The sequence below is a fragment of the Betta splendens genome, chromosome 2, assembly GCF_900634795.4.
Source record: "Betta splendens chromosome 2, fBetSpl5.4, whole genome shotgun sequence".
NCBI lineage: Eukaryota > Metazoa > Chordata > Actinopteri > Anabantiformes > Osphronemidae > Betta > Betta splendens.
In genome coordinates this window covers 7465006-7473663 of record NC_040882.2, presented here as the reverse complement: position 1 = coordinate 7473663, position 8658 = coordinate 7465006, and the positions used below count along the sequence as shown (strand labels likewise).

The window sequence follows — 8658 nt, the reverse complement described above, 5'->3', positions numbered from 1 at the left end:
AGGGTGGTGGAGAAGGAGCAGCCATACTGTGGCCACTAACAGGACGGCTGGTGATAATAAATGTACATGCTGTACATCCAACTAATGCACACTCACTGCACCAGTAAACAGGCTTTGGTGTCACGTTCTGAATGGCAGCCTCCTGCAGAGTGGCGCGCTGGGCAGATAAGGTCAACCGGAGCGTCGGCTCAGCAACTCAGCCGCCGAACGCCGGAATATTCAGAGTCGGAGGAGGGAGCGCTAATCTGGGGTGTCCAGATGTCACGTGGCCGGTTGTGATTTGTAAGAATGGGGGGAGAAACTGCTTCGGTGCACTCTGGGTTTTCTTCAATAAACCGCTGCCTGACAGCGTGGAAAGTTGTGGAGAAGCTCAGTTTGTATGTTAGAGCTGAAGAGACGGCTCTTCCTTCGTTTAAGGGTGGATTATTGGGAAATGGGCCCCTGAGCGTTGATGCCCCCCACCACCACCACCACCTCTAGGACCCAAAATGACCACAAACATGTCTTACTAAATATGCAGGCCACCATGAGCTCCTCCTTATTATGGTCAGTTTCCATTTCTGAATATGCATTTTGTAATTTTTGTGCTGTATTTGTATCTGCTGATGCTGTCAGACATTCAAAGAATCTGGTAGTTGTGTATCATGTGGTTGTTATTCCATCCATCCATCCATCCATCCATCATCCATCCATCCATCCATCCATCCATCCATCCATCCATCCATCCATCCATCCATCCATCCATCCCTGGGCCATTATAAATCTCTGCAGTGTGAGCTTGATGAACATTATTTACATATATACTGTAGGTACTCAGCTCTGTTTTAACACACCGTCATTTTTCCATGCTTTATGTGTTTTTACCCCGAATAAATGAAATGAACCAAATCACATCTGAGTCATAAAACAAAGACCCGTGGGCTTCCTGGTGGCTCAGCTGTCAACACGCACGTGACACTATGGGTTTTGAATCCGGCCAACAACGGCAACATTCACATGAGCCTTGGGAAAGCAGCGGTCAGCGCAAACAGGAAACTAGGACAGAACGCTCGGCGAGCACTTTGTAGCACATAAAACAAGGCTCCGGCAACTTGTTTCCTCCGAAACAACGTTATATCACTGGGATTAACAAGCAAACGGGATGTTTTGGCTACTCACTGTGTCTGAGTCTCACAACTCAAGCAGATCATGAATATATAATCAGGGCTGTAGCCAGAGAGGAAGCAGCCACGAGGGGTCCTAATCAATGCAGGCTCACTCATTAAATAGGAACCTAAGTGAAATAAAAGCAGAAGCCTGTGAACACATCTTAAACCATCAGTTTACCTCTGAGGATTCTGGGTAATAATAACATTTTCCCTTCATTTTGGTATAAATGTATAAAAAGGCTCATTTTCAGCGAAGGTCAGCCTTTAATATTTCATTAATGTTTATCTAATGGTTTAACTATACTTGACTACACTTTTCAGTGAGGACGGCAAATGCGCTAAAAACTCAACAACGTTACAGGAACGTGATGCGGGCGGCTTTGTCACCGGCGACGCGCTGCCCTCCTCCTCACGCCCGGCCACAGCCTTGGCCCCGACCCGAGCGCATGCTGCAGTCCGAGGCTGCTGGGTGCAGCGTATTGAGCAGGTGCCGTGGCCCTAATTCAATGCGCTGCGCGGTCGGCGAGGCCATCTGCGGCGGGAGGCACGCGCTCACCTGCTTCTCTGTGCACTTCAAAGTCAGAGCAAACGCTGCGGCCGCGGCTCGGGCCTCGCCGTGGGTTCCTCGCGGAGAGAGAGGCGCCGCCGTAACGGACTTCGACTGTGCTGCGAGTGGACGGAGCAAAGGACAGGAAGCCGTGGATGGAGATGCAGCAGGAGGCTAATGGGGGGGGGGGGGGGGGGGGGGTGACCTGGCGCTCCTCTCTGTGTTCAGGTGAACGGATTAAAGCCCGTTCACCTCTGTCGCGGCTTCCTCTCTGCTCGACTCCTAATCCCCCCCCCCCCTCATCGCACAGCATTGTCGCACCCGGAAAAACTGGCTCCACGCTCACTTTGATGTTAAAAAGCCAGGATCCCCTCTCTGAGCCTCGCAACCCGAGAGATTTGGAGACAGGTGCAGGTTAGCGGCGCATCTGCACCATAATAAGTCATCGGTGATGTTTATGACCCGCAGAAGCTGAAAAAGAGGCTCTGCCTCGGTGTGAACTTATTCATTTGAAGAGAATTTAGAGAGCGCAGTCTTTGGCTATTTACAGGTTGACAACAGGATGTAAACCCGCTTACGCTGGGACTAGCTCCTCATGCATGTGATTAGGTCCAGTCTTTCTTATATTTTCAGCCTGATGGCGATCATTTCTATGTGAGCCTGCCTGCTCCTGTTTGTTTGTGTCGGGACTTTTGACAGAAAACGTGAAACGTAACACGTTCAGCAGCGTCAGCGTTCGCTTTGGAGGAGTCAAAGCAATTAGGAGACGCTAATAGTACATCTGTCAGTGAAGTGTCATAAGAGCGGCGCCGTTCTGTGACAGAAACACAGAGGAAAGGGTTCAAGCTGCGTGAACTAAGACACTAAGTGAACCAGTTCACGGCCGACACGCGAGGCGTTTAAACACATGAAAGCCGTAAAGATATTAAGAACAGTACATATTTATCCTATTAAATACATTTCTTGATCCTAAGTGGCAAATAAATCTAAATAATGGATATATGTATAATGTAAATAAGACTGCTGGCAATGTTTGGGAGCATCCAATTAAACGCCATAATCTACTGGTCACATCAGGAAAGGCTGCTTCTCCAGGACTCCGCGGGACGTTACATTAAATTATGGAACAACCAATATCGTCCACAAACGTCTTCTCAGCAGCTACAGTGCAGAAGAGTCTGTGAAACATTCCATCAAGATTCAATAATTCATTGCTACATGAGTGTGATCAGCATGGCAATGAGCGTCTAACGTCGCCTACTTTCCACTCACATCTAATATCCAAGACCTGAAAGATGTGAAGATCTGGGGAATCTAATGACACAAACCTTTGAATATCTGCTCAGATTTGAATGATTAACGCGAGGAGCTAACAGATGCGGCTCTCCGCTGGTTTATCCACTAGCTCGGTCTCGTCCGGATTTTCTACAATGTTGTGAAATGAATGCTCATTATCAACAATGACACTTTCTTTCTCTGCCTCTTTTCTTTTTTCGTCACACCTTTAAATCCCTGCTCCGGTCACTGGAAATCCACCGCAGGGCTCTTTCTCCATCTAGTGGCCCCATCGGTCCATCACACCAACCCCCCCTCCCGCTCCCTGTAATAGGCCTGGCCTCAAAAAATATGCTCAGCTATTTCATGCATCATTAACGGGCATCAAGTGCCGCCAATAATGAGGATAATTAGATTTTAAATGGACGCAGTTTATAATTGGCTCCAGAGATTGATGGGGATTATTGATGTGTGCGCCCTCCCACCGGCCCACTCGCACTCACGTCTCATCACTGATTGTCCTCAAATCAACCTGACTCCCAGTGATTTAAGGCAAAAAAAAAAAAAAACCCAGCTCCGAGACTGTGATGACGTCAAGGCTGACGCTGGTGTTTAAGCTGTCTGCTCGGCACTGACGAGTCCGTGGAGCCCAACGCTGTGCACGGTACATCCTGTGCACGGTCAATATGCGCACGTGAAACACCAATAACGCAACAAATTGAATGATAAATATTTTATTTGTTACTGCGTTGCTGTGGAGTAAACTTTATCAGTACTTATGAGTCCCAGTCGCTCGCTGATTAGCTGAGCAGATGGCAGCGTGTTGCTAGACCGAGGGCGTTAATTAGTTTTCTAGTTCTACTGCTCTGTTTCAGAAAAAAAATAAAAAAAAAACTTTGGAAGCTGACTTGTTTTACATAACATCTAAAACATATTTATACCCATAAAAACAGATTTTGATGCCTAGTGTCCAACGTCCGACTGGTGAGAGGTCCAGGAAACGCGACCATGTGACATGTCTGTGAAAGCACCATTAACGTTGGCAGACGCACAAGGGCTGAGTGACATTCACGGCCACGCAGGCGCCGTTGTGTTCAGGGACGCTGTCACTTCGCATGCTGAATGTCTCCAGCGCAGCGCGGCCCCGTAGCAAAAGAGTTCAGGTGCTATGACGCAGGAAACACAAGGAAAGACTCCAGCTCTATTACACTTGTCAGCCTCATAATAAGCGGAATAAAGGCCTGGGAAGATTGTACTTTGTATTAGCGCCACTAGAGGGCGACAGATGTCTGAGATTATCGAATCGACCTGATGTCACTCATTTTGCAAACTCCATTGCTGCTGCTGGACTGTTTCTGCCGCCTCGCGCATCACAGGTGAACTGTTAAACTCACCTAAAGGCCCACGTGCCTCCCGCAGAGCCGCAGCCCTTTACATCGAAACCGATCCGTCTGAATAATTGCCGGCATCCGCTTCGCCGCGTTGCAGGGCTCCGCTGCCGACGCGCAGCTGACCGTAATTACGACAGGAAACAATTACGCTGCAGAAAGCCTCGTTCGCGGCGAGGCGTTCGTTAGCAGCGCAGGCAGATGCAGCTGCCGGAGCGTCGGCGGGGGGTCCTTGTCAGAGTTACTGACACGGAGACCGGAGCCTGTGCCGCCAGATTCTCTCTCCTGATCATGGTTTGATCAGGCGATGGCCACCTTTTTTTTAGGTAAAGCGTCTACTTCTCCTGGTGCACAGGTGCACGTTTGTGCAGGAAAGGAGAATTTAATCTGCAAATACAGTGTGAGTCACAGCAGTTGCTTTCCGTGCGTCCTGGGCCGCTGCCAGGCTGCTGTTTCCAAGCGGAGAGCTTGGTTTTGACCTTGCTGTGATCATGCTTTTATTGACAACCCGGCCACGGCTACACTAACCTTGAGAAGACGACACGCCACATATGCATTTGATTCCTATTGCATGTCTCCCACTCGTACCTGTCCTTTCAGTAGGAATTAAGATGGTGCATAGTTCAACTGGACAATGATGAACCAAATCTTATCATTAATAAAAAAATCTGGAATATAAATAATAAATAAATAAATATTTTTTTCAGAACTGATCAAGAAGGTGTCATGCTTCTAAGGTCATTATTATTATTATTATTATTATTATTATTATTATTATTATTATTATTATTATTATTATTATTTATTTTTATGAGGGCTCGTCTGGTGTCGTCAGTGGTCACACGTGGTATTACAGCCTGTCTGAAGTTCGCCACATGTGGAAAAGGAAACCTCATTCAACATTCAATATTAGCTGAAAACGCAGTTCTGTTGCTGAGGAAACCGCCAAAGGGGCGTAAACGTTCCGAAACCTTTGATTTAATGCGTACATTTAAATGGCATTATACTTTTGCTTGGGTTTCTCACCACCCGTGCCAGTGCTAGCTTGGCTAGCTAACGATGCTACTGTACGTACCAATGACGTCATAAAAACGTTAGACAACCATCACAACAAGCAAAAAGACGATGGGGACTTTCCAGAACATAACGTGAGTATGACAAACCTTCATCCGGGTTGAAAGTCATGAAATGTGTTTTCTAACAGGCTGTAATAACTTATTTAGTGCTAACCTGTGGTGAGTGTAGCTGCTAGCTTCTGTGCTACTGCTGTGTCTTTCCCTGCATTAGTTTCAGCTTTAATCTAACTCCGACCCCTGACCCCGCGTTGGCCGCTGGGCTTTAAACAGCCACCGTCTCGTCTCCCATCACAGATTTATGTATGTGGCAGCCAATTTAGTACAATAAGCATCATGCTGTTGTTACGGTTGGGGGGGTTTATGAGCTAATGACGACCTGTAGATGTTCATATAATTCACTGTGACCTCATCGGGATCATAAATCTTTATGCAGGCCGGTGTTTATCTCTCCCTGTAATCCGTCTGAAATCCTCACCAGAAACACAAAATGTCACATCTCTGCGTGTGGCGACTCCTAATTATGACAACACTGGTTCCGGCGTGGCCGCCCGCGTTGCCAGTGTTTCACTCTTCGCCCGCTAAATACCGACGCAGGGCGAGAGCGTGGAATGCGGTGGAACGAGATGGAGACAGATGGAGGTTTAATGCGCGCGAGCCCGCCTTAGCCCGGCTCGCGCGTGCCCACTGCAGCGCGTGGGAGGCGCGCGAGGGAGGGAACAGATTGGTGATGACTTGTACGGGAATTGCGAGTGCGTCCACGCACCGTGCAAACAGATTCTCCTCAGCTGGAGGAGGCCGACGGACGGACGGGCAGTGAGCGAGTCTGCTCCTGAATAGCTTCAGACGTCAGACAGCTGAGAGGGTCTAATTATAACCAGGGCGGCACCTTTTGTTGGTTGACGTGGTCGCCATATTGTAAACAAACAGGGATGTCCTGCTGTTCCTCTCTTTAGCTCACCGGGTGTTCAGATATAAACGAGGCAGACATTTACAGGAGAGGAAACCTTAATTGTAATAGTGATGTAATTTACTGTGATGCAACTGAAGCAAACTAAATGCGTTTAGCAATTTGTTTCTTTTTTTCTATAAAGTGTGAATTTAGTTAAGGAACATAGAAGAAAACCTGCAATATATGATTATTCTAATAGTTACTATATATAATAATGCTGGCTGAATTCATCTGTTTATTGCTTTCTCTCTTTTCTTTCACCACTGCACTGATCTACTGCTTGGACCAAAGCCACGATGTAACACTTTAGTCTGAGAGCTGGATGCTGCCTGATGGAGAGCACTGCTGTAGAAGCTAACTTGGGAAGGTTTGGGTCCCATGATGCTGCAGTCTATATACTGTATGGGTGAATATTGCCGACAGAGGGCGCTAATCTAGTGCACAATGAATGCTGTCCTAAAGAACATGGAATCGGATACCAAATCATGCTGGATTGAGGTGGTTCCACCATGCATGCAGTGCAAACATTTTCTATTTACTATACAACTACTCAAATGCCAATATTTCACTATTTAATTCCATGCATCAATACAAACAAAGTAAATATATTTACTCTTTGAAAGCTGCTTAAAGTCATATTAGACAGTTGATGATATCTACATGCAGCATGTATTATTATAGTGTCTGTACCAGGTTTACAGTGTCTTCAAAATCCAACTGACCGACTATGGGCAACATGTACTGTATGAATCAGCGTCTGTCTGTACTGGCTGGAAAAGAAATGGCTGCAGCAGCATTACCCCTTTCTAACCAGGAGAGGGCGCCAAACTCCAGTTTTACTATGTAAAATAAACCTGCCAGTATTATTTTCAAACAAAGTAGTAGTATTATTAACTATTTATATAATTGTATAAATGCAATGATTAGCCAATAAGACATCACATTAGGGCTGAACAAATCAACGGGTTATATTATTAAATGGTTGTGTTGGTTTGCATATTACCTACTGCAGCATCATACATAGGATCTATGAGATGAAATATGTCAAATTACATTTCTAAAAATATTCTTTTCCCTATGAACATAACAGAAAATACTTTATGGAGGGCAGAACCCAAAATAAGCCTCCTTGTAGATCGCCGGGGCAATTCTGAAAACTATGTCTTTTGAAGGAGACTATGAAGAGAGAGAAGGAAAATAAACTCTTGTTTTCAGAGGGACGGCACAAAGTGAGTCTGTAGACAGTAAGCGGGTCCCTTCCTGACGGACCCTGTGTGGAGTGACACCGCCTTTTGTGTGGCGGGGTGCATTCTGGGAGTGCGGACAGCTTGGGACTCCGCTCACGTCCTCGGCCGGGGCCACTACAGCCGTATCTGACTGGCTGCCACGCGCGCACAGGCGCCGATAGGTCAGTCCTGACTCGCGTCGGACATCAGAACGGCACCGCCATTGTGTGGCGCTGAACCCATGGCGGACTACAGTACAGTGCACTTGGAACCGGCACGCCGACCCGAAGCAGCGGAGTCGGTGGCGTCTGTGCGTGCACAGCTGGCAGACAGCAAACGAGCAGGATTAGTTTAAAGGAATTAAGAGGCAGCAGCCCAAGTGTTGGCAAACATCACAACAGGTTATCTGCATTATAGCTCATCTGATATGTCTCCGTCAGTCTGCAGCCACTGTCTGCAGCACGTTACACACCGTGGAGGTTACACTGGATCGTTTTTATTCCTATGTTGAAGCGTGGCTTTGCTGAACTGCTACTTATCAGTCCAAATGTCTAAAGTGAAAACATCTTCTAGGTGTAGATCGGTTTCAACTTCATAGCCGTGCTGTGATCCTGATGCATAATTCACAATCAGACAAAAAGAGGAAAGAGACAAAACCAACGAGAGAAAGAAAACACGTCCAGAGAATGGAAAACATCTATAATACTTACTTACTCTCTTACTCTTACTGTTTTGACAACTGAAGCTTTCATCAAATGAATATACTAAACATTTGCTGCTTCCGTTTGCTCGGAGGTGACGATTTGCTGTTTCTCTCCTTCATGCACCGTAATTGCTCATCGTTTTGGTTCGGTTGTTGTCCTATTAATCAGTATTTTATGAATTTGTTTTTTGTACTTGTGTCCAGCATATCATTTCTACTATATCCTGAGCCAGTAGCGCGTTCGTGACACTTTTCGTGTCCAGTCAATTTGAGTGAAGAAGGCAACAGATTATCATGCATACGGAGCCGGGGCCTCATCCTGTTTTTCTTCTCCCACTAAGGTGCG

General features: G+C 46.6%; 1 long non-coding RNA gene across 1 annotated transcript in view; it reads left to right on the top strand.

Annotated features, from left to right (window-relative positions):
- The first annotated feature begins 5184 nt into the window (after nucleotides 1–5184).
- The window catches only part of LOC114848913 (uncharacterized), a 45845-nt gene continuing 42371 nt past the window's right edge, over nucleotides 5185–8658 (top strand). Inside the window, exon 1 of the long non-coding RNA XR_003784516.3 lies at nucleotides 5185–5506. This is a non-coding gene — a long non-coding RNA (uncharacterized LOC114848913). The remainder of the gene's footprint in view (nucleotides 5507–8658) is intronic.